Genomic DNA, 26,923 nt, shown 5'->3' with positions numbered 1-26,923 from the left:
AGGCCCCTTAACATTCCTCTGCAGGTCTCAACTTGTAATTTTTCTCTCCGCCAGACAATTCTTCACAAGTGTCCACTCCTCACAAAGCAGGAGAGGAGAGGCCGACAACCACAGACATCTTTTCTCCTGATATTTCTCGTTGGGTTAGTGTCCCTGCTGGTCATACGTACTTTGGGAAATATTTTAGGACACAGTCTTATAAGAATATCTTACAAACATAGACTCCATTGCCAAAACAAGCAAATGTTCAGAATGTAGGACTCTAATAAAAATAACAAGACAAGAATATGATGAGACTATAGAAAGGAAATCACTTGAAAGACATTTTATTGGACATATGCTCTAAATTGTGTCCTCAGTCAGGAGCTGGGGATGAGAGACAAAGGCACTTGCTACTGACCACCGAGAAACTCCCAGTCAAGGTGAATGTGTATGTGAGATGTGTATGTGAGGTAAGGCAGGCAAGAAAGGATGCAAGAGGGAGGAGATGGGGGATGTATGTCTATGTATAGCTGATTCACTATGTTATAAAGCAGAAACTAACATACCATTGTAAAGCAATTATACTCCAATAAAGATGTTAAATAAATAAATAAATAAATAAATATTTTAGGCTTTAGGGAAAAATAGCAAGAAAGATAAAGGGGGGAAAGGCCACAGTACAAGGCCAAAAGGCTAAAAATATAGATCTAAGCCAACCTCTCATCTCTCTTGCAGAAACTCAGCTCATAAAAACAAACCCCCTACCCACGGGAGTACTGAATGTAGAGGAAACACGGGAAGCAATAAATGCTAGCTAACACTCATTGAGCGTTTACTGTTCACCTGTCAGAGCCATGCCAGGAACCTGACGGGCATCAGGTCGCCGAATCTCACAGCTTCTCAGGGAGCTACTTTTTTAATCCCCATTTCCCAAATTGTGAAATTATGACGTAAAGAGGTTAAGTGACTTGCCCGAGGACACACAGATAGCAAATACTGGAACCTAGGAAGTTTTCTCCATATCCACGTGCTTAAACTCTCCAGGACTGCCTGGGCTAAAATAAACAGATGATTTCCTTGTTTTAAAGTAAAACGTTGCACGGGAATGAAAAAAAGAAAAAAAAAGATCTAAGTCCTCCATCCTGAAATCCATCCGTAAAACCAGGGTCAGCCTCAGATGATGAAGGAAGACAGAAGCAGGAGGAAAAAAGAAGTGGTAAATGCACAAGGGTTAGCCACACTCCGGGGAGACACGGCTCTTCTACAAGAGGAAGGAGGAAGCAGCCTTCACTTTGAGTTAGCACTTCCCGGGCCAAATATTGATCCGGTGAGACAGTGACACAGCAGAATGAGTTAAGAAACGTGTACTCAGAGTCATTATTGCCTCAGAATAACATACACACCCAGCTAGTGGGCATCTGAAGGGCAGGTAGGGGTGGGGAGTGCATAGACACAGTTTCCCAGGGATAGTAAAAGAGGGGAGAGATGCCTGTTGAACAATCGCAAGGAATCAGAGCAGTCTTTGTTAGAGCTGGAGATCAAGACTCCTTTGGGCATAAGTCCCTTAGCTGCATCACTGCGTGGATCTCCCGGTTAGGGACATATATGAATGTTTAGAGGTTTTGAACATATTATACACAATATGCAGAAACAGACCCATTTATAGGAATGCGTGGAATTGTCTTGGCCATATTTCTGGTGCCAGAAGGTAATATAATCAAAGTAGGAGTTAGTGTAGCACCTGAGACACATTCCAAGAGCTGTCTTTCAGTTTGGTGTCACCCAGACATTTGGGGATAAGGGGGCGCTTTTCTATCCATATACTCAACTTCCAGACCTCAAATCTCTCCATCTTATCCCATTGTCCCCATTCTAAGATCAAAATTGGCTCTTATTTGTCACTTTTGCCGTTGTTGATGTGGCTTCATATAACTTAATCTGAATATATGAATTTTAAGAAATTATATATGAGGTGTGAATATCTTGGCATGGAGGGAATCCACTTGAAGAATCCTTTTATAAAGTCACATTTGCTTACATTTGCCAGTAAGAACTTCATGATAAATTTTCTTTCTTAAAGGCCTCCCTAGCATATCTATTATACACTCTGAATCAGAAAAATATGACTTCGAAGAAGCACATATGTTGTGTAAATTGTGAGCCACACCATTGTGGAGGTGGGATATGGGGGGAAGTGCGATTGGAAGCTGTTCAGGGAAGACATTATCTGGGGATCTAGTTACTGCTGTGGATTATAATTAATATCGACAGTCCTCAGCTTGTACCAGTTGCTAATGCTGAGTTCAGTTTTCAGTGGGAAAAGCATAGAACATTAGTGCTGGAGAGAAAACTAGGAAACATTTTATCTGCCTCTCTCACTTTACAGATGAAGAATCCAAAATCCAAAACGTTCAGTAGCTTACTGAAGATCATATGAAACTGCAAGTTTGGTAAACATCCCAAACGTTATAAACATTATAACATCACAAACATTATTAAATTTGGGCTTAGCCTATAAGCCCCAATCTACTGAGGACATGAAGTGGTTACAATAATTTCCTTCATTCTCAGCTACAGTCATGAAGGACATTAAATACTGTTACCCAGAAAAAAACAGGGTGGCAGCGGCTGGTACAGGTTTCATGCGGGCTGAAGTTTATAAAACTTAGAAGCCCCTCTGAAAGAAAAACAGTGCTAAGCTACGAGTTCAAAACCAGGCACCAAAAAAACCTATTTACTTAGAATGAAGAAACAAAACGCAAAACACAAAATTAGTGGATAAATATCACGTACATCACGAATAGAAAAAAAAGTCATATTTTTATTAATTAACTTCCTGACGTGGCTCTATAATAATTTTTCCTCTATATTTTGGGCTGCTTGCTCTTTGATGACTTCTTCACATGACAGTGATTTTGTCATATCTTATCCTCTAGAGGAAATAGAAAGATAATTCAGTCTTTCTTCTAGCATGGTTGGTCAAAATTTGCCTTTTGTTACTGATACTTTAGAAAAGCTTCTTCAGTCCCAGAAGTGATTACTGGTATTGTCATGGAAACTGTTAGGATCGTTGTCAAATCTGGGGAAATCTTCATCGTGTCTTTCAGACATATGAGATTTAAGATTTGGAAGAACTTTCCACAGACTAGCTTCTGGCCCTGCACATCTGAAATATTTTTACTCTCTGTATACACATGTCCTCCCAGTCTTAGGCACCTTAGTGGGATACTATCAGAAACACCCTTAACCCAGGCTAGAGGGAATCCATAGTTTACAGGCTACACTCTGCTCCTCCACTCTTTCTGTCCCTCTACACATGGCAAGGCGTCTATGGGGTCAAAGAAACATGCATATGTATACTCAAAGCCCATGCCTCCCACTTCCTGATCTTGCTACATGTATATGGCATCCTGGAATTTCTTGTTCAGACAGGGTCGACCTAGGCCTCTTCCTCTGTCCGTCCTCCCAAGGGCAGACTGTACCCTGGTGTAAATATTCCCAGGCCAACCTCAGCGCCATGGACAGAGCTCATGCAAATGAGGGACTCTAAACCTTAAACTTCGCCCGCTTTGTGGTAAATGTACCTCTATGTGGCACCCAGAGTCTCTGTGATAGCACCTTTTCATCTTGGCCCCAAGCCAGTGTGGAAGCTACTCGACCCACCAAAAGTACAGTCTATAAAAACCTCACCTCAGCATGGCAACCATGCAGGGGAAGCAGATAGAGAAAGTTCAGAGAGATAGAAATGTACATGGCTCTGAACACTGAAGTCTTCCTGGGTAACAATGTGAAAGCGGACAGCTTGCCTGTCTACCCTCCCGAACTGCCATGGCCCCATCTTGGCATCCCTCAGAGGGCAGCCCCATTGCCCTGTGGTGCCTGCATTGTCCCCATTTGGCAGAAGCTGGGCAACTTTTCCTTAAACCTATAACCCTTTCCCAGTCTCTTTCTCCTCCTTAAGCCCGTAAGATAACACATCGGGTACAAATCTCTCCTCGACCCCTCAGCAGCTCAGGACACTGGCAAGATGAACCCTCTGGCCACAGTTAATGAATAGCACACCTCTCCCTTCATGGATAATGCACTGAAGTAAGAGAGGGGAAGGAGTGTGGGAAAGCAGTGGTCAAGGAGGACTGTCCACCCTAGTCTAAAGTAAAAAGACTTTTTTTTTTTTTTTTGCGGTACGCGGGCCTCTCACTGTTGTGGCCTCTCCCGTTGCGGAGCACAGGCTCCGGACGCGCAGGCTCAGCGGCCATGGCTCGCGGGGCCTAGCCGCTCCGCGGCATGTGGGATCCTCCCGGGTCGGGGCACGAACCCATGCCCCCTGCATCGGCAGGAGGACTCTCAACCACTGCGCCACCAGGGAAGCCCTAAAAAGACTTTTTAAGACAAAGCTGATCCTTTGCGGGGGTGGGAGGGCGGGAAAGGCTCCCCTGCCCTGAGTATTGGTTGCCCAAGCAGCCACCCTCTTGCTTTCCTTCCCTTCTAATCCTTTGGCCCCTGTGACCATGCTTCCCTCCTACCACCACCCCATCTAATCCTCCTTATGACGTGACCTGGGCACCCCTCGGCAAACCACAAAGGGGTCTACGGCTTTTTCCAGCTTACACCCCTTGGTGCCTCACACACGTCTCCACCTGGTGACTTCAGGACCTCTAGCTCTTTCTCCTGACGCTCTGAGGTCCAACTTTTGGGCACTGTTATTCACATTCAGGTGTATGAGATTAATAGCATCCCCTGTCTTAAGATGTGTCTTTAAATAGACGACGAAGTCTTAAGCAAAACATTCAAAGTCAACGAGCTTTAATAAAATGTCTAATATCTAGTTAGAAAAACTCCTAGGCATCTTAAAATAGAGTATTGCATTTAATTATCAGAGCCCCCTGTAATGGAAAGAAATAAAGAAACCACAAGCTTTGGGGGTAATTTAGCCAGGTGAGGGGGGATTGGGGAGGGGGCTGGGTGTCTTGTTGCAAAGGTCAGAAGAGGAGGGGACAAGCTGTCACTGGCCTGGATCCTGGCTGGCTGGTTCCTCTCTTCACACACACACGCACACACGCACAGCACAAATGCCTTTGGGGGTTCGCGGGGGAGGGGGGCTACTGACATCTAGCCTAAGCCCAAGCCTCTCATTTCGCATTCCCTGCACCGTGAGGGGCCGCCAAGTGTGCGCAGGGGATTGGGAGGGGCATCTGGAAGGAGAAGGACAAATTTAAAAAGGAAGATTTACGAGGCCATGAAGATGTTTCTCCCAGACTCTGGAGTGCAGGAGTATGACTTATTTATTTTATTTTCATTTGTAACCAAAACCTTCCCCTGACTCCCATTGGCCCTAGCTGAGAGGGGAGAGAGGGCCGGCCCGTCAGGCGTTGATCACCGGGCCAACGGGAGACTGTGTGGCGTGATGCTGACGCAGCCCACTGACAAGCCAGAGAGAGGCCCAGGGGAGCAGCTCTGAGCCGAGCAGCCAGAGCCGGGCAGGTAGGGAGCTGACAGCTGGGGAATTGCTAAGACGCGCCGGGCTGACGGGGGCAGGCTGGTGAGACAGTGGACTCGGAGCAGGTGTGATTCTGCGATGCACAAACACTGTTGTTTACCAGCTTTCCTTGGCATCTGCTCTACCTCCTTGGCTCCATCAAGCTCACCATGTTTTCAATTTCCTCTCCCCTTTCCCCCAAACCTACATGATCACCCCATCAGTCCCCTCATCTCTATTCTGAAATGTTTGTCTCCCTCGCTCCTTTTGGGAGAAGAAAGGGAGCAGATGAATACACATTAATAACATCAAAATATCAATTAGTGGTCAGCTGAATAGGAACAGTCTCTGCTGGCCTCAAGGCAAACTATTGAATTGAGAGCTGCAGAGCCAGAAGAGAGAATAGGCTGGGGATTAAGGGGTGTCCACACAGGGGACTTGTGGGGCAAAGGCCCAAGGTTCGTGAGTTACTGAAGGCTTGAGGACTGCCTGATCCACAATTCCTGGAGGGAAGCATCCCAGGGAAAAGGGGAGCTGTGTCCCCAGGCTGGAGTTCTCTCTTAAGAAAATGGAAGTTGGGAGGCAAAGGGAGAGCCAGACTTCAAACCTATGGATAAGTCCTGAATCCTCTTCAGGACAGTGACCCCTACATTTTCATTCCCACACCCATCTATTGAGGATCACAGAATCCCTTGCAAAGGCACCCCGTGTAGGAAAATCCATCATCCTTGCACACAAAACTAACAAAAACAAAACAAAACTTTACTAATCAGGCCGCACTTACCCATCTTGCCTGTGACTTTTCTGGATGATGTTCAAAACAGTGTGAAACCCATGCTGACACCTCTCTTGTCACTGAACATAACCACCCAGTTCTCTTACACCAGACAAGGCAATATCATAATTTTCACCTATTAAATGAATACGACAGGCACTGCTGGTCTGATGCCTGGATTACTCAGACTGATTTGAACCACAGCTGATTCTCAGCAGCCCAAGGTCACATGCTCCCTGCTCCCAAGGACCTGAAGGTCTCTGCCCCTCCACATCACTATTGAATAAAAGGTTATATCATTCCCAATCTACAGATGGAACGGTCAAGTCCTGTTTGGCTGGCAGTGACTCCATGAGTCTGTCTTTTCATCTGCTGTAGGGGAAGGGGTCCCACTGGAGTCACGTTGCGGCATTGTCGGAGGGCCTCCTATCTGAGCTACCGTTATGAAGCTGGCTCCACTCTGTCAGAAATTGGGAGCCTCGGAGCTTAGCTTCTAGTCCCAACTCTGACACCTGCTTCGTGTAGAAGAAGTCCTTAGGTCCAGGAGTCAGAAGGCCTGAGAATTACCACTTAGCAATCATGTTAATCATATCACTTAAAACCTTCCTGTGGTTTCCCACTGTCCTTATAAATCATAAGCCTTCTTCAGAACTCTGTATGCTCTGGTTATTGCTCATCTCTCTGACCTCATCCCACACCTCTCTCCCTCTCCCCCTTTACTTCCGAGACACACCAGCCTCTTTTCTGTTTCTGAAGTCATCCAGGCTTTGTTTATACTTTGTTGTCTTTGTACCTGTTGTCCCCTCTTGCCTATATTGTCCTAAAAGTACCTGGAGCCTACTAATCATTTGGTAGTCAACAAATACTGGATTACTCGATGGGCAGATTAAGCAGAAGTACAGGACAACAATAAAACAATAGCACCCCAAAAAAGGTTTTTTGGGGGAAATAATTTGAAATTTGATATGTTTTTTTAAAATCTAAGTAGTTAACCTGGGAAAGATAAGACTCTTGCATCTGTTCATTAATTCATTCATTCAGCAGATATTGATGGTACTTACGTGCCATCTGTCTCCTCTAACTTACAATTTAAGTTCCGTGAAGGCAGAGATCTTGTCTGTCTCAGACTCCATCAGCACACAGAAGGTGCTTGAGAAATGTCTGTTAAATAAATGAGTGAATTAATGAACAAATAGATGAATGTAATCTCAGACTAATCACTTAAACTTTCCAAGCCTCGGTTTTCTCACCTTTAAAGTATGACTAACACTAACATTCTTGTGTACTTCAAAGTATTGGAAGGAGTTGGAAACAAATACGTGTATGAGACCCAGTTTCCTAAAATACAGAGCCTGAGGCAGGGATTAAGTACTGGTGCTTTATTTGGAAGGTACAATCCCAGGGCATCCAGAGTGAAGGCAAAAGGAAACGAGACAAGAAGAATGGGAAGGAATGGAAAGATGATGAGTTACCACATTGACCAGTGCTTCATGTGAAGCCACAAATGGTCACAACCAGTCATTTGACAGGCATATTCACAGGACCATGCAAGATATCTATGCAGAAACTATACCTCAAAGCAACCCATCAAGGAAAGATGAAACACTGACGAATATTTGCCCACTGAAGAATTTACTGTCCAATACTTCCAGATTGCCCCATCCCTCCACCCCTTGAAATCACCCAGGAAGCCTACTCCTATGTCCTTTAGTGCGATATTTCACCCAAGTCTGAAAGTGTCTGGAAGAGCCAGAGTCCCCAAGCCTGTGGCAAGTTGTCCACAGTGGTGAAATCCTACAGCCCCACAGCTTCAGGAGGGGCAGCTGTTTAGAACACGGAGCTGAGAGTCCAGGCCATGGGGTGAGTGAGGATGAGAGAATCCAATGAGGATGAAAAGATACACATAAGGTATTTCTGATATAGTATCTGAAAGGGATTTGAACACTATAAAGTCCCAAACAATGACAGATGCCGTTGTTTTCTCGGTCTTTTAAAAAAAAATTCAGGGCTTCCCTGGTGGCGCAGTGGTTGAGAGTCCACCTGCCGATGCGGGGTACACGGGTTCGTGCCCCGGTCCGGGAAGATCCCACATGCCGCGGAGCGGCTGAGCCCGTGAGCCATGGCCGCTGAGCCTGCGCGTTCAGAGCCTGTGCTCCGCAACGGGAGAGGCCACAACAGTGAGAGGCCCGCATACCGCAAAAAAAAAAAAAAAAAAATTCAAGTGTGTTTTCACCTCATAGTCTCTGCACTTGTATAAGTTTGATAAGCTTTCAACCAAACTGTGCAAATGAAAAGAAGTCTCTCCTGTTTGCCCTGTTACTGTTGAAACACCCCTCTCTGAAATAAGCCACTACATCTCCTCATAAAAATCCTTCTGCCCAAAATAGAAACATAAATGTGTTCTGTTAAAGTGGGCTTTTTTTCTTATTATGTTTAGTTTCTATTAGTGAAAGAAAACACAGCAAATATGATCAATCCATATGGGAGATACTTTTCATGTAAACCTCTTGCCTCTTGATTCTCTCTCCATCACTCCTTTCTTACAACATCAGCTTCCTTGAGCCCATTCTTATGCTAGTATGTTGCCTACACTGTGATCAGTTTTAACAGACCTCCAAAATGCCTGTTAGCACACAGTCCATGTAATGGTCAGAACGGAAAGATTTCCTAACCTGAAATGCCTGCATTAGCAGTTACATAACTTGTTGACATGTAGCCCCTCATCAGGTTTTATCTACAAATCCAAGACCCTTACTATTTAGGGTCAGCCCGAACTGAGGTCAGCCCGAATTGAGGAGCCCTGTGTGTTTTGGATTTTGATTTTGTTCCAGAGCCCAGTAAAATGAAATTCCTTGCACGTAGTAGGATGCATGCACGTGCGCACGCACACACATATCTTATTCATTAAACAAGTGACTTTATACATTTGTTGTGACAATTAAATGAGGCACAGAATGTGAGTCTCTTAGCCCAGGGCCCAGTAAACAAGAGATAAAGTTTAGCTTTGACAGTAATTTGAGGGTGCTATTAGCTCCCCACCTTGTGCATCTAAATCAGGGTAAGGACATGCTTTTCTATCATGCCGTCTGCCTTCATTGGTTCAACCAGACCCAGGTTTACACATGTGTAATCCAGTGTAAAGCCTGTCTTTAAAAATCTGTGTAGCCACAGGGAATCTCACACTGGTCGTGGCATTTATGTTGCTCTGTGATACACTGTGTTTCTAAATGTGGTACTGTCAATTGATTCAACAGCATTTTATTGGACAATTTTACTGTTCTAGTGCCCCAAAGCTTTTTAAAGCAGGAACCAGTTTTTTAAATCAAATGGATAAAGTCGTTGCACTTGAAATAACAGCAGTACAAGTAATAGGGCCAGAAATTCCACTTGGGCTGTTTAATTATTTCCCTGGAAATTTTCCTAAAATTTAGGGGAAGAGCGACACCAACTTCCTAAGCCCTTTACCCGGTGTCACCCAGGCACCCAAGTCCACTTCCCTGAAGTTATTGCCAGGATCCAGGCCACATGGGAATTTGCTCATCTTCCTGGGGAGAGGTAGCCTGACTTCAGCTATTTCTCAAGTCCCTTTGACATCCAGTTGTATCTCCCCCATCACTGATGGAATAATGGATAATGAGTCATCATTTTAGACTATCCCTGCAAACTGTTGCTTGTATCTGTTTTGTAAGCTGCACATCACCTTAATTTTAGCACAAAGGAGCTCTCTACTGTCCAAATATAAACTGTTTTCTTATAGAAACACTGAAGTTAAAGAACTTTAAAAGTTAGCGTCATTAGTAGTAGAATATTCTAACCTTACATGCCTCCTGCTGTGATGCAGTATGGATCACTTTTGAAGAACCCTTGACATAGATGTTTAACCTGAATTGAACTAAGCCTTTGACCTAACTTCCAATTTACAAGACATATAGGAGATAGAGGGAAAAAAGTTAAATAACACCACAATAGAACAATAAGAAAAATTCAAAATGTGGGAAGCTGTGCAAGATAACTGGCCTAGTCTCTCAAAAACTGATGTCATGGAAAAAAAAAAAAAATAGGGGTGGAATCAGTTCCAGATTAAGAGACCAGAAACACCAAATGCAACGCATGACTTTGAATGAATCCTCATTTGAAAAATAACATACATAAAAGATATTTCAGGGACTATTGGGGAAATTTGAATTTAACTATTAGATGATATTAGAGAATTACTGTTCATGGTCCTAAATGTGACTATACCGAAGGGTGTTCTTCTTTTTAGGAGACGAGTACTGAAGTATTCAAATATAAAGTATTACATCCAAATGATTCGTAAAATATTAACAATTGTGCAATCTAGGTGGTTGGTATATGGGTAAATAATTGTACTATTCTTTCAATAATTTTGTATGTTTGAAAATTATCATGATAAAAGAATTTTTGAAATATTGGTTTTCTTGTGTGAACTTCTGAAGTTATTAACAATTTGGGCACTTGAGAATTCACATCTCTACTTCGGGAACTGGGGATTTGTGGGGGGAAGCCACTTAAAATCTGGCCACTATGCCCTGTTCGGTGCACTGTGTAATTTCTCAGTACTCTTGGTCACCATTTCAAAGGAAATATGTAATAATTATTCTTTATGTGTAATCTTTGCTAAGAGTTTAAAGAGCAAACAGATCAGGTACACAATAGTTCATGTATAGATGTATCTGGTTCATTATTTATTAGTCAGAGCCTATACAATTCTCCCTTACCTCCCCTGATCAAATATCATGTTTCCATACCCTTCCGTAATGCAGATTTCAAAGTCCTAGACTTGTTAAAACCAGGGTCATTTTTCTGCATTTCTCATAAGAAGATTAGTTTCTAAATCCAAGATGAAAGAATTTCTCAGCACAGTAATTGATAAAGAAAATACATCTTGGAACAAAATAGTTGGTTTAATCACTGGGGTAAGGAAAGGGACATTCATTTGATTGATGAAATAGAAAGGAGCCAGGCTTTGTTTAAATTGGCAAAGGCAGCATTATTTGGGGTTTCTGTGTCTTCCATGAGTCATAATATTCAAAGTTATTGCAATCACAAGTATATGAGGTCAACAGTGGTGCTATCACTCTTACTGCGCCTGCCCTTGGGTGTTATAACAAAACAGGGCACAAGTGCACATGAAATTATTTCATTCAGGGGCCAAAGTGGAACTAAAAACCAGGTTCTGAACAACTGAATAATTGAATATATGTTGAATTGTTCCTGTTTGGAGGATTTATTTCCCTGGAAAACACTTCAGTCTGCCACTTTCTATAAAGCACTCTTCTACTAGTAAAGTGAATTCCCACATTACAAGACCTCACCACTGACTCTTATCTAGGCCCCTCTTCTGAGACACCTCATCAAGAGAGTATTTTATTCACTTCTTTAAAACCTATAAAGAAAACTATGGCTATTCATTCCATCCATGTTTTCATTCTTCCATTTATTCTTTGGATTTATTAAATTCCCACTGGATGGCAAGCACTTCTAGTACTTAGAAGAGAGCAGACAGCGTAATCAAGATTCATCAAGATTCTTGCCGCCTGGAAGTTACACTCTAGTGGGAGAGTGGCAGCAGGTTAATAATGAAGAGCGAACAATGAAGAGTGGGAGTGAGGGGAACCTACCTTAGATATCGTGGGCCAGAAAGTCCTCCTGAGAAGGTGACCTTGGCATTAAGATGGTTGATCACAGTTACCCATGTGGAGATCTGAGCAAGGGGATTCCAGGCAGAGGAACCAGTGAACGCAGTGGTCCTAGGACAGGAGCAAGCCTGGTGGACTTGAAGGACAGAAAGAAAGCCTGAGTTACTGGAGCATGGTGAATGACAGAGAGTGAAATGAAGTGTAGGTTTTGGTTAAGAGATTGGACTTTATTCTAATTTCATTGGGCAGCCGTTGGAGGGCTTGAAGCAGGAGAGCGGCATGATCTGATTGACACTTGAAAAGACCTCTCAGGCTAATGCTTTTGATCAGGGACGATCTCCTCACATTTAGCCCAAATTCCTCCTGCTGCAATTAATGCGCATTTTCTCTCCTCACAGTGAACAGATGCTCCTTGATGCTGATATTAGTTCAGATGCCTGAGGAAGCATCAGATGGCTATATCAGGACCCCCAGAAGGCTGAAAGGAATGTAGTAAGAGGGCCAGGATGATGATCATCAACCTGAATTACAATCAGAAGCCACTGATAAAAAATAAAACCTGTTTCCTTCCCCACTGATGGTAGGGACAGTTCTTTCCTTGGCTCTCCTATAGTTGTCACATTCTCATTGATTCTCAAGCCCCACCTCCCCACCAAGCAATCCGTGGCAGCAGCAACATCAACATAGTGGAAGACTGTCTCTCGTATTCATGGTAGGGAACATAATTGTTGGTGTAAAAGAATATAAAAGTTGGGTGGATGGGACTTCCGGCGGACTCTCCTTAGCATAACAACAATTTAACTGGAGAAAATTACAAAAATTAAAGTAAAATCACTTAAAAGTCCCTGGAAATTATCTTAAGGGCATAGAGCAAAAGGAGGAATATTCATTCAAGATAATCTACTAAATTTCATAAGAACAACAAGCATCCATGGCATGTCAGCCATGACCTGCTCCTTTAACTCCCATAACCCGGGCATATGCAGCTAGGAAGATAGAGCCCTCCCCTTCCTGAAGTGCACAGTCTGGGCTATGATTTCACCCCAAGCATCCATGGCATGTCAGCCATGACCTGCTCCTTTAACTCCCATACCCTAGGCATACGCAGCTAGGAAGACAAGAGCCCTCCCCTTCCTGAAGTGCACAGTCTGGGCTATGATTTCGCCCCAAGAGTGGCATGTTGCCAGTAATAGTTCTCATTCCCCCACTCCACCCCAACCTAGTGTTACAGAAGCTCTGTTCCTAGGAGGAATGATCTAGGGGATGCAGCTCCCTTCCCAAGCCCTGCACCAGTTGTAGCCCACTAAAAGTACAGGGGCCCTGATCACCCTTGCCCAGCTCCGTCATAGAGGTTCCCTTTGGGGAAGGGCAAGCTGAGAAGGCCAGGGGCTGGCACTGGCCCCCCAAGCAGTGCCCTCTTATAGAACTGGAGTATAGCTCTGGTGCGGTGGCATGGGGGTTCTACCCAGGGGGTGAGGCAGACCCAAAGGATGAAGAGTTCTGAAGCTCTGCCTGAGGGGGCTGACTGTTTGGAACGGAGAGTAGAGAGCTCCATACGTAAGGGTGTTTTTGAAAACACTGGAGATCTTGGTAGACAGTAATTAAGAGGAGAATGATAGCTCCAGGAGACAAGCAAAACAGCAGTGCAGCCAGAAGTTTAACAGAGAGAACTGGGAAAAGAGCAGCCAGGAATAGCCCTCCTGGGATCAGTCATCCCAGGATGGAAGGCTTGCTGGCACAAGGGGCTTAAACACCACCCTTGACCAAACCGTGAACAATAGGTATTCTGATCCAGGGTGACTCCTAGGTTTAAAACTAAAATTACACTCACCCCTGACAACCTGGTGGATTATGGGCATGCCCAAGGCTGAGCCCTCTTGGGAACGATCAGAGAAAGAACCTCCAAGCTACAAGACCTTGGCTGAACATGGGGCAATAAACACAAATTCCCTGAACTGTAATAGCAACCTCGAGGCCATACACACAAAATGGTACAGATGAACGTATCTGCAGGGCAGGAATAGAAACACAGATTGTAGAGAACAGACGTGTGGACACAGTGGGGAAGGGGAGGGTGGGATGAATTGGGAGATTAGGTTTGACGTAAATACACTACCATGTATAAAATCGATAGCTAGTGGGAACCTGCTGGATAGCACAGGGAGCTCAGCTCGGTGCTCTCTGATGACCTAGATGGGTGGGCTTGGGGTGGAGGGAGGTCCAAGAGGGAGGGGATATATGTATACATACAGCTGATTCACTGCACTGTACAGCAGAAACTAATACACCATAGTAAAGCAATTATACTGCAATAAAAAAAATAGAGAGAGAGAGCAAAAATCTAACTGGCTAAGGGGGCTAAGTACAACCTTTGACCAATAAGTGGCTTATGCCAACACAGACCCAGGGATGATCCTCAGGTAGCCAGGCTAAAAGACAAAAACAAGGGGGAAAAATGTAAGCATTGGTAACAGGGGCTGCACACTAGGGGGGAAATAGATGTCACAGGATTAGTTTGGCCAAGTCACTAAATAAATAAACAACTGACAAAGCCAACAACAACCACCACCACTCCTGGAGAGTAAGGGAGGGAATCAGTATCTAGAGTTGTTATACTACCAGATGGTCCAGTTTCAAAAAAATTGTGAGACACGCAAAACAGTAGTAACGGGCACACCTAGCATGCAGATTTTGGTTTCTAATACCATTCTCTTTATTAGAGAAACAGGATTTTCTTAGAGAAATCACTGATTCTAGGACAGGGGCAAGAAATATCCAAGATGAACCCGGAGCATCTTGCAATGACAGAAAATAAGGAAATGCTAAAAAATAAATTAATTAAAACCCTACGTTAATAGAGATATGCCAAAGGGATATAGGAGCCAACTGAAAGACCTCGCAACGGCCAAGGCTGGAACCATTTGAGCAAAATAAATAAATAAAATAACATTGGATTATAGCCCACAGTATAAAATAAATATCCATGTGTCCACACTGACATAGAAAATGATTGAATAAATAAATAAATGGAGAGAAGAGAAAAATCTCCTGGCAGGAGAATTTCAAATAATTTATGTAGATATTCCATCCTTAATGAGGGAACCATAATTCCACACTCCTTAAGTGTAGACTGCTCACAGTAACTTCCTTCCAAAGAGTCAGTATGGACAATAGGGGTGGGTGAGAGTAATACGGGTGGTGGAGAAACCTGAGAAACATTATCTCAGCCAAATGATCAAGGTCAATTATCAACAATGATAAGTCATGCTGACAGTATGTATCCTTAATACGATGTAATGAATATGGCACTTGACCTCTACGGTTCTCTTCTCCATACCCTACAATGTCAGTTTAATCATGAGAAACACACTAGACAAATTCCAGTAGAGGAGCATCCTACAATATGCTTGACCAGTGTTCTTCAAAACTATCAAGATCATCAAAAATAAGGCAAATCTGAGAGCTGTCACTGCCAAGAGGAACCTAAGGAGATACAAAAACCAAATATAATGTTGTATCATGGATGGGATCATAGAAGGAAAAAAAATTAAGTGAAAACTAAGGAAATCTGAGATACGTACCCAAAAGAATAAAAAGCAGAGATTCAAACAGATATTTGTGTACCCATGTTTATAGCAGCATTACTCCCAATAGCTAAAATGTAGAAACAATCTAACTGGTCATCAACAGATGAATAAACACACTGTGGTATGTACATACAATGGAATATTATTCAGTCTTATAAAGGAAGGAAATTTTGGCATTGATGAACTTTGAAGACAGGACGCTAAGTGAAATAAGCCAGACACAAAAGGACAAATATTGTATGATTCCCCTTATATGAGGTAGCTAGTTAGTCAAATTCATAGCAATAGAAAACAGAATGGTGGTTGTCAGAGGCTGAGCAGAGTGGAGGCTGGGGAGTTAGTGTTTAATAAGTACAGAGATTCGGTGTGGGAAGATGAAAAGATGGATGGTGGTGATGGGTGCACAACAATGTGAAAGTACTAAATGCCACTGAACTGTACATTTTTAAATGGTTAAAATGGTAACTTTTAAGTTATATATATATATATTATTACAATTTTTTAAAAACTAAGACAATCTGAATGAACTATGGAATTTAATTAATATATCAATACTGATTCTTTAATTGTGGCAAATGTACCATACTAATGTAAGAAGTTAATAATAGGGAAAATTAGGGGTGGCATATATAGGAACTCTTCTATCTTCTAAATTTTTCTATAAATCTGTAAGTATTCTAAAAACTAAAGTCCATTTTTAAAAAAAAGAAAGTAGTAAAGGAGACATAGAAGAAAAACAACAAGCAAAAAGACACGAGACACAGAGAACCAAAAAATCAGAATGTCAGACGTAAGTCCAACTATATCAATGGTAACGTTAAATGTGAATGAACTAAACAATCTAATCAAAAGGAAGAGATTATCAGATTGGCTATAAAGAACAAAAACAAGATCCAACTTTCTGCTACTTATAGGAGACATACTTTATATCAAAAGAAACAAATAAACTGAAAGTAAAAGGATGGAAAAAGATACATTATGCAAACAGAAACCATAAGAGAGCTATAAGAATGGCTATACTAATATCAAGCAAAATAAATAATGCGGTCACCCAGCTTGCTGCACCAGTTTTTGTGGTCCCTTGCAAGAGGGACTCCCTTACCCAAAATTTGGTTCCAATGTCAAGACCAATGACACCACACCAAAGGGGTACGAAAAGGTTCCTTACTTATATAATGAGGCTATGTGAGGGCAGCAAGGCAGGCTTCCAAAGCTTGTCTGAAAATGTGTTGAGAGAGCAGGAAAAGGAGACTGGCTTGGGATTTTTTCGTTGTTGTAGCTAGGCAATGAGGCCACGTTGAGGGTTCCCATACACGGCCACAATAGAAATACATTCACTTATGTTAAGGGAACTCCAGGTTACAAGACCACAAGCAGTATCTCCAAAGAATCTAGGGAAGTGTCCAGAAGAGAAAGAGAAAACATTGAACATTTACTAAGTCCTGCCTTGAACTTCAACACTTGAGTCAGAAAGCAAGTTTAGAAATATGGGGAAGTAAGAGTAGAAAGGAAGCAGAAAGATGACCACACTCCCTTCTCTGACTGCTGGCTGTCAGTCAAAAATACAACAGGATAATGAGATGGAGAAGGACTGTGAGGGGTTCTGACTCTTGGAGATTAAGGTGCTGGCACCTAAGTGGCAAGAACGAGACAGTCAGGAGAGAATCTGGGGCTTCCCTGGTGGCGCAGTGGTTGAGAGTCTGCCTGCCGATGCAGGGGACACGGGTTTGTGCCCCGGTCCAGAAGGATCCCACATGCCGCGGAGCGGCTGGTCCCGTGAGCCATGGCCGCTGAGCCTGCGCGTCCGGAGCCTGTGCTCCGCAACGGGAGAGGCCACAACAGTGAGAGGTCCGCGTACCGTAAAAAAAAAAAAAAAAAAAAAAGAGAGAGAGAGAGAATCTGAAGACAGACTATCCCAGGCAAAAGGAACACATCTAGTTCCTTGCTGAGCCCATAGCTAGTGCTCCAACAGTATAAATCCTAATGCTGCGTCTCATAGGATGACTTACAAAAATCATTGTTACCTAAACAAATTATCTCCCAGTAGCCTGGAGTTTTAGAAAAATGTAACTTAAAGTCATCAAACACTTCACCTATGTATGTATATACCATTCATATGCCAAGATTCAGCCCACTGGTATATCAGGTAAAAATCTCTGCTGGTCCCCACACATGTGATTATAATTTCTCTTCCATCTTGTATGTCATTGGCATTGTATAACTTCAACATGTGATTTGATAGGGGAATTTTGGTAATGTTCTGTTCCTCTTTCTTTCTAGGAATGTTTTAATTAACTTTGTTCTTCAAGCTTCTTAGCAAAAATATGACCCGTAACATTTTTCCTGCAAGAAAGGAAACGTGAACTATGTCATTCTCTTCTTTGCCTTTAGAAACAAAATCGCTTGATTTGTATCAGGAATTATTTTGCAGCAGTTCTGGAAAAACTCAGTTGGTTTACCAGAGAGGACAGGGGGGTTAAGGGGATGCAAACAGAAGTAATAATATCAGTTGTTATTATTATAATAATTAATATTTATTGAGCACTGGCTTTATGCCAGGCATCATGCTAAACGTCTACATGACTTACTTAATCAGACAACAACACTGCAGGGTAGACATTATTATTTAAAGTTTCCAAATGAGGAAACTGAGGCTTAGAAAGTGTAACTGTCTATTGTCACATGGCTCTAGAAACTGAACTCAAGCACTCTAACTCCATATTTGCACAGCAAAAACCTGACCATCCCATGACTATACCATGCTGCTTTGATGGGAGTGGGGTGGAATTAAGGAGAAAGTTGAAGAAATCGAAGGAAAACTGGGCAACATAAGCAAGGAAAGAAGAGTTTTAAGAAGAGGGATTTTAAGAAGTTGTCAATAGTGTTTCAAGACCCTGAGAGTGGGGTCCTTGTTCAGTTTTGCACCCCAGGCGCTTTCTGAGAGCTTCGTGCTAGTCCTAGCTCTGGGAGGCAAGAGCAGTGGTAGGAGATGGAAACAGACAGGAATAGGGGGAGGACCCTGTGGGGCCTTGCGGCTTCTACTGAGAACTTCGTTACCCAGAGCTAGATGGCAGTCATCGGCGAGTGAGGAGGAGAGAAACAGCATAGCCTAGTTTAAGCATTTAAACTCTTTGGCTGCAGGATGATAACAGGGTGTGGAGGGTGAGGGCAGGAGCTAGGAGACCAGTTAAGAAACCATTGCAATAATGCAGGCAAAAAGTGATCCTAACTTGGGCCAGGTGGCAATGGGATGGTGAGAAGTAGTTGAATTCTGGATAGATTTTGAAAGTAGAGCTGTTGGATCAGATGTGGGATGTGAGAGAGAGAGTCAAAGATCACGTGGAAGATTTTACCCTAAGCAGCTACCACAGAAAGCCAAATAATCAGAGGCCTGACAAAAGGTTTACTGGATTTGGAGTTTAGGAGATGCTAAATGATCTTGGTGAGACCATTTCATGGGGAGCAGGGGGGATGGAAGTAAGGCTGAGCCTAGCTAAGTAATAAGTGAAACATAAGGAGGTAGAAAGAATAAGTATAAGCTACTCTTATGACGGTATATGGAAAGGAGACTTACGATAGCTAGGACACCCTGGGTCAAGGGAAAGTCGTATATACATTTTTTTTTTTTTAACTTTTTTTTTTTTTTTTTTTTTTTTTGCGGTACGCGGGGCCTCTCACTGTTGTGGCCTCTCCCGTTGCGGAGCACAGGCTCCGGACGCGCAGGCTCAGCGGCCATGGCTCGTGGGCCCAGCCGCTCTGTGGCACGTGAGATCTTCCTGGACCGGGGCACGAACCCGTGTCCCCTGCATCAGCAGGCGGACTCTCAACCACTGCGCCACCAGGGAAGCCCCTATACATTTTTTAAGATGGGGAAAAATTGAGCATATTTATGTGCTGAGAACAAGAAACCAATAGAAAAAGAGTGATTGAAAGCAGCTAGTAGAGGGAAGAGTGATTAATTGAGCTCCCTGAGAAGATGGGGGATGGAAGTGACTGCAACCCAGAACTCACGTAGAGGGGCTAGGTCTGAACAAAGGGGGACTTGGGAGGGAAGGAGAGGTGTGCGTGTCACTGTTTCTACATGACAGAAGAAAGAAGTTGAGAGAGTTCTTGCTGGATCGGATGTACGTTTTCTGTGAATTAAGAGGTAATGTCATGAGCCGGGTTGCTCAGAATGAGAACAGTGAAAAATTTAAATATTTTCTTGGGGAAAGGAGGCATAGGATTATGGGTGCAGTGAGGACCCAGCAAAAGCTAGAGACTGTAAATATGTAGCAGAGCCAATTCACGTGGTTGTATGAGACAGACTTACATAACAGTAAACAGTTTCTGCAATAAAATTTCCATCCAGACACAGTGGACAGCATCCAGTTTCTTGAAAATTAATAAAACATGATCTACAAGCCCAAAGCCACAGTTTCAACTATTTAAGAAAGAATTGTGCCCAGACTTTCCTACTCAAGTAATGCATAGTCTACACCAAAGCCTAGTGCTAAAATAGGTTTAGGTCAACGTCAGATTTATTTCATTAAAGAACCCCACACCCCCTGCCTCTTTCACACAGTTTTTAAGAATATATCCACGTCAGTTTTCAGTCTTGCTTGTCCATTTCAACATCCAATTTCTCTGATAGTAACAGATATCACACAATTACGAAACTTTTAACTTTCACCTTTTTTTGTTTTTTCAAATGGAGAGAATACTATTTAGTCTTTACCTAAAACATAAATCTTAAAATTAAACTATTTCATTCTAGAAACTTTTCCAGCATACTTTTAAGATTTCATCAAGTCTTTCTACTTAAGAAAGAGAGATAATTAAAGTGTAGGTGAAAACTGCCTTATCATTGCAGTAGTTGTATCATTATTTTTTTTTCCATTGGGCAATGTGCTTAGCAACTTGCACATTAAGCCTTCTATTAAAGCTATATTAATATCATAAATATGCAAAAACGAAACCACTCTGAAAGTTCAAAATAATAGCAATAACCTTTCCCTCATATAAAACCTTTTATCTGAAGATGTCCATACACTTCCCCAAAAAGGCTGAGTACCTGCCCAACCACTTTTGCAAGAAGCCAATCAAAACGCCAGCCTCACTTTATTCACTGACTCAAAATGCTAGTAAGGATCACAAAGGAAACGCCCAATAAAATCGTGATTTTAATTCTTAATGTTTCCTGTGGCAGCATTTATAATCTTTAAGAGGACCAGACCTCTAGTCTGCATGAAATCCCAAGTGGCTGCCTCCTTCCTGGCCTTATTCTTTAGCCATAGCTGAGAGAGTGTGATGGGGGTGGGTAGCTGAGGCAAACTCTCACATGTGACTGGAGAAATACGCACATCTCTCGCACAGAGACACATGTGCACCCTGATGCAATCATGGCTAGAAATGAATCAGGGCCCTTGACGGAAGAGCCCAAGACTAATGGTCTCTGAGGAGTCCATGGGCTGCCTGGTGAACTGGCTACATCAGGGCCATGACTGAACAAAGCACAGGTGAGCAACGAGCAAAAAAAGGGAAAGGAAGGCCTGAGGCCTTGGGTTCCAGGGTTTGGAACATGTTTTCTTGAGATTGTTCCCAGGTAATTATAGGGCACCAAAAAGGGAAACTGAGCTTTGGCCTGACTCACACATGCAAACTCACTGTGAGATCAAGGGTGACTTCCTTTACTGCCCTGGGCCTCAGTTTCCTCACCTTTAAAAATGAGGAAATTATACAACTACATCAGGAAGACTCCTTCTTCTTCCAGCACCCTATGAAATACTCAGAGTCATTATTTCCTGTTCCCTCAAGAGAAACAGAGTGTCATTGAAGAGACTGGAGGGAATTGTTCTTCAGAAAAGTATTTCAGATTCTTGAAGAAGTATGACAAGTTCTCTGGCATGTCTCAGCCCTACTTCTTCCATCTGAAACGACAGTGGAGAGGAAAAGCATCTCTCTCTTCATCCTAAAGTCCTATAAATGTCCGTGAAAGGCATTTTACCGACACGTGTACACTTCTGTGGACAGAATCAATAGGAGCATTTCTGACCACCGCCAGTCTCCTGGAAATGCCTAGTGTGGAGTGCCTCTCACCACAATGGCTAATTCTGCTCAGTCACCACCTTCTGAGACATTATTCCTTAAAGGGCCATTTTCCTAGAATCGCATCCCAGGGAGCCATTTATTAAAGAAGTAACAAAAATCCATAAATATGTCAGCCTCGTTTTTCACCTGAAGGAGAAGTGAAAAAGAAAGATAACTTTCCCCAGCCTAGGTCAAGCCAAATTCAGGACTTTAAAATAACAATAAGAACATTTGGGGGAGGGGAGCCAAGGAAGGACCCTTGAGAGACAGCAACAGATGCTCACACCCAGGCAGTGGCTATAGTACAGACGAGGTCCCCAGGTCTCTATTTTGCTTCTGAGAAAGTGGGAGTAGGAGAGGGGTTGTCCTAGATTTTTCATTTGAATTGATGCCCCTGGAAACCATGTTTCTTCAACTATGGAGGGTGTCTGAGGTCTTAATTACTCTCTCCAGATGGGATAACAAAGGTCCTGGATAAGCTGTTCACCCTAAAGAATTGAGGAAGAAATGAAATTAGTAAATCATATTAGTGTAACAGTCACTATAATTCTTGTCACCAATTCCAATGTGTGGAGGTTTTTCCCACACCAATCAGTAATTCTCTGACACCAGCTGGTCATCCTACAATTCAACTCAATTCTGACCCTATGTACTGGGAGACAGTGTCACATCTCACAGGTTAACGGCTTAGTCCTACAAGTCTGCTCCCCACCCCCCAACTTCAGACACCAATCAGAAGTCCAAGTTGTCACCTGTGCTTCTGACTGACATGCTCTATATTGGAGGTTCCAATAACATCCTCCTTGGGTCTGATGAATCTGTTAGAGTGGCTCACAGAGCTCAGAGGAACAATTTACTTACTTAGATTATCAGTTTATTATAAAAGGATATAACGCAGGGACAGCCAGATGGAAGAGATGCAGAGGGCAAGATATGGGGAAAGGGTGCGGAGCCCCCACGCCTTCTCCCAGCCACCACCCTCCCTGAATCTCCATGGGTTCACCCTGACTACCCCTTGTTACACAGACATGATTGATTAAATCGTTAGCCACTGGTGGTTGAACTCAATCTCTAGTCCCTCTTGCCTCCGTGGAGGTGGGGAGTAGGGGGTGGGGGACTGAAAGTTCTAACCCTCTGATCACACAGTTGATTCCACTGGCAACCAGCCCCCATCCTTAGGTGTGGTTCAAAAGTCACCTCACTAATATAACAAAAGGCACCTTTATCATTCTCATTGATTAGAAAATTCTAAGGGTTTTAGGAGCTCTGTGCAAGAAACTGGGATGAAGAACAAATATATATTTCTTATTATAAATCACAGTATCTCACACACACACACACACACACACACACACACTCACATGCTTGTCTTCTCTTTTTCTCTCTTTCTGTCTCTCTCTCCTTTCCCATCCCATCTTAGTCTCTCAGGGTATCTCTCTGGCACATTGACTAAGAACCAGACTCTGGTTTCCAATAGATATGGGCCTATGTTTCAGCCTTGCCATGAGTTTTTCAAAAAATCTCGAATGACTAATTAAACTTCTCCAGTACTGCTTCTTTATCTGTGAAATACTAAAAACTATTAGGTTGTAGCAATTGAGAAAATACATGTGAAGTACTTACCACCATACTGGACACTTACGTCACATTTTACGTATGGTGAGCATTATTGTCTCACAGATCACATAGTTATGGACGCTTCAGAGTTTCAATGTTCTGGTTATAGTGAGACTGATTTCAGGACGCACTGTGGGCCAGCTGGGATTAAACCTTCCACCACAGGGCATTTGCTGGGCCATAAGCAGATCAATCCTTTGTCCCTTCACTAGTATGAAACCAGGAAATGGGTGGAACTACAACAATGCCCTGTGTATCCAGAGCTTTTTCAGTTTTTCTCATGCAGCCTCTTCAACAAAGGTCCTTGCGTTATCGTTTACATATGTGTCACACACACAGATGCGCGTGCGCACACACACACTAACACACAGCGACTTTTATGCTGTTGAGAGGGAGAAGCCAAATAAGCATTTTTTTTCCTTTGTTTCTTGACAATTTAACAAGCCTGAGGAAAAAGATGTGGCACTAAGGAGGGACACAAAAATGGAGAGACAGGACCAGGAGTGGAGGAGGGGAGAAAGTATTGGGAAGAGAATGTGCAGAAAGATTTTTTTTTTTTTGGCCACAGAGTTCCTGCTAAAAGTAGTTAGGTAGCCCCACCACCCGGGGTGTGTGACCTCCTGGTAATTTCCCCGGGGAGTCACCCCTCAGAGAACTTTTACCGAATCAGAATCAAGAGGAAGCTGAGCTAGGTAAATTCCCAAACAGAGGGGGCTGGCTGGGTGATGACCTAAAGCCAGACTGGGACAAGTTTCTAGGCGGGTTTCCCCTTCCTGCTCTGACAGTTCAGCCAAGAAGAGGGGGATGCCGTGGCCAGGGATTCTTGCTGGTATTTTCCGTTGTCGCTCAGCTTCCTGGGTTTGACATAAAGGAATCTGAGGCTTTCTGTGACCACTCTCATTGTCTGGGATCCTTTCCTCAAGAGGCGTTCATGAATTTGTCAGGACTGCCAGGAAAGAGTGTGAGTCACGACTTCTAAGCAGACAATATTCGGCTTTAGAAATTCCCAGAGATATGACTTGTTTATAGGAAAGGAAACAGAGCTATTCTGAGCTGCCAGGGGAAGAGGAAAGCGCTGATCATTTTTTCAAATGCTGTGTTGAAAGGTCATACAAGCGGCCAGAGTGCCAGCAAGGACCTGGTATAGACACTGATGTTAGTAGTTCCTTTGTCTACGTTTTGGAGGATATTTTTAGGCTTGGCATTTAAAATGCAAGGCTCATGGCATTGAAATTCTACTCTCAGTCTTAAGCCCAGAGGCCTGAGCTGGCCAAGTATGAGCTAGCGCAGCGGTTAGGGGGATGCAATTGAGGGACCTGTTGGCTTGCTGAGGGAGCGGGGCCTGCACCTTTGGCTGGAAAGAGAGGCACACACACAAAGGCACCATCTTGGACACCCTTTGAACTTCACATTTCATGAGCAGGCCGCTGATTTTCATTCCCATTGTAGGGAAAGTAAAATTTCCTCTAGCCTCCTGTGATCTCCAGCTGGGACTGACAAAAGATAGATTAACAGGAGAAAAGTATACACATTTTATTTACATGTAAATGGGGATCCTCACAAGAAAAATGAAGACCCAAAGAAGGGACTAGACCTATGTGTGTCAATACTAGGTTGAACAAAGGGTAGCAGTCTAGGGAAAGTAGCTAAAACATAAGGGGTGAACAAAAGGAGGATGAACTACTCTGACAAGGTCCGTTGTACAAATTTTTCTCAGCTTCAACTCCCCATCCCTGCTGATGAGAATGTTTCTTTCTCCTGGTACCTGAGTGCCCTTATTGCCTCTGCTGTTTTTCAAGCGCCTTTAACGCAAAGTACTTAACATGCCAAAGCATCATGTATTGACATGGCATGTCCTCAACTTCTCCACTGTATTCCATGGTGCCCCTTCTAATGTGTTCTCTTCATAGTGTTAACAACTGTGATGTCAGCTGTCATTATCTTTAAAAACTGTCCAAAGCTACCAACTTTAGAGAATGTGCCCAAGGAGAGAAACTCAGGGGGATTCTCTCCCGTAACACGTGCTTCTGCATTGGCCCACTTTCTTGTGTATTGAGTTTGGTCCTGATATGTTCAGACTCATAAAGGCACCATTTGCACATTTGTCCTTGTTAGCAGAGCCAGTCACCTGATCACAGAGATTGATTTCCAAGGAAAAAAAGAATCCACTGAGTATTCACTGATTCAACAATAATTAACCTATGTGATCATTTCATAGACACCACATTTGATAAAATCAACACATTCCCCTAATTATGAAGTAAACATTCAAATAGAATTAGGATGCCCCGTAAATGTGATAAAGGTGCTCTTGGCTTAAAATAAATAAAGAGCACATTTAATTTGTAAACATTGGAAATATTCAAAATCAGAAACAAACACAAAGATGTCCTTTAATATTATTATCACTTTAGATTCTCTGGCTAAGGCAATAAGTCATGAGACAAAAAGAATCAATTTTGTGAACTAAGATACTAAAGTACTTGAAAATCACATAAGCACATATCTGGAAAAACCAAATGAATTAGCTAAAAGCTTTCTTAATTAATAAAGAGTTATAAAGTGGCTTGGAATAAGATAACTACCTAAAAAGCAATAGTACTCCTATATACTGACAATAACTAAATAGACCGTATAATGGAAAAGAAAAGCTATTCAAAGAGCAACAAATATAAAAGACCTACCAACTCAATGAGAAATGTATTAAAACTTTTAAAACCTTGATTGAGAGATACAATTTTAATAATTAATAGGAAGAATTACATTTTTATTAGGTGGAAAAATTCAACATAAAGATGTCAAGACTTCTCAAACTTATTAAAATAATTCTATCCAAAAATACAACAGGACTTTTCTGGGAAGTCATTAGAATTAGTGTGGACTAATTGCCAAGCTTGGTGCTTATCTTATAACAAGGGCCCAAAACTCTAAAGAGGAAAAGTTAGCAAAATATATTCTTAGGGATCAAGCTTGTCGGATATCAGAATATAGGTGTAAAATACCAGTAATTAAAACTGTGATTTGATACAAATGTAAAAATATAAACCAAAGGAAAGTGATCAAACACCCTGGAACAGACCCTGTTACACTTAATGTCACATTTATAGATGGCTCTGTAGTTTACAAAGCTTTCTACTTGCATTATCTTTCATGCTTCAAAACCATGCAGTGAAACAATTATTATGCCTATTTTCTTTATGAAGCAACTGATACTCAGAAATTAGGAGACTTGCCCAACATAATAAAATGAAGATGAATGTGGACTGGAGCCCAGATTTTCTGAACTCCCAAAGCACACCTCCTGTTACTATGTTGTTCTCACAAAATAATGGAGAATGGACTTTTTTTTTAGTGATATTGAAATTTAGAGAAAAAAAATATTTAGACTTGCCCCTTACACCATATGCCTCTGCTAAAGATAAACAAATAATAACCTATGGTTGTTTGAAGATTTCAATAACTAAAAATCAAATTATAGAAACCTTGGCCAAAAAAAATAGAGACATGAGCCTGAACCAGCATCTGAGGTGTCTCCTCATTGAGCCCACTCAGAAGCAGGGAGCTGCAATGCTTCTATTCTCTCCTGTTTTCTAGGACTGTCAACCCCTACCTACTCCAGATGAATTTCCTATTATTACAAAGATGTAGAAGTCCCCAAAGTAAAGTTGAAACTCTCCAGGAAATAACAGTTCAAAGGCAGTGTAGTCAATCGTAGTCAATCCGTTTCCAGGGAGGAAGAGGATGATCAGAGAGTGAC

General features: G+C 42.6%; 1 protein-coding gene across 3 annotated transcripts in view; it reads right to left on the bottom strand.

The window, feature by feature from the left end:
• The window catches only part of KLF7 (KLF transcription factor 7), a 445,941-nt gene that overhangs the window by 252,971 nt on the left and 166,047 nt on the right, over positions 1-26,923 (bottom strand). For all 3 annotated transcript variants that reach the window (XM_060301949.1, XM_060301951.2, XM_060301950.1), the window contains 2 exons: positions 11,876-12,029; positions 7,320-7,394 (listed from right to left, as the gene is read on the bottom strand). The gene's annotated coding sequence lies outside the window, so the exon portion shown is untranslated. The remainder of the gene's footprint in view (positions 1-7,319; positions 7,395-11,875; positions 12,030-26,923) is intronic.

The sequence above is a fragment of the Globicephala melas genome, chromosome 7, assembly GCF_963455315.2.
Source record: "Globicephala melas chromosome 7, mGloMel1.2, whole genome shotgun sequence".
Taxonomy (NCBI): Eukaryota; Metazoa; Chordata; class Mammalia; order Artiodactyla; family Delphinidae; genus Globicephala; species Globicephala melas.
Note: the sequence above shows the minus strand (reverse complement) of the source record. Positions and strands in the feature narration are given on the sequence as shown.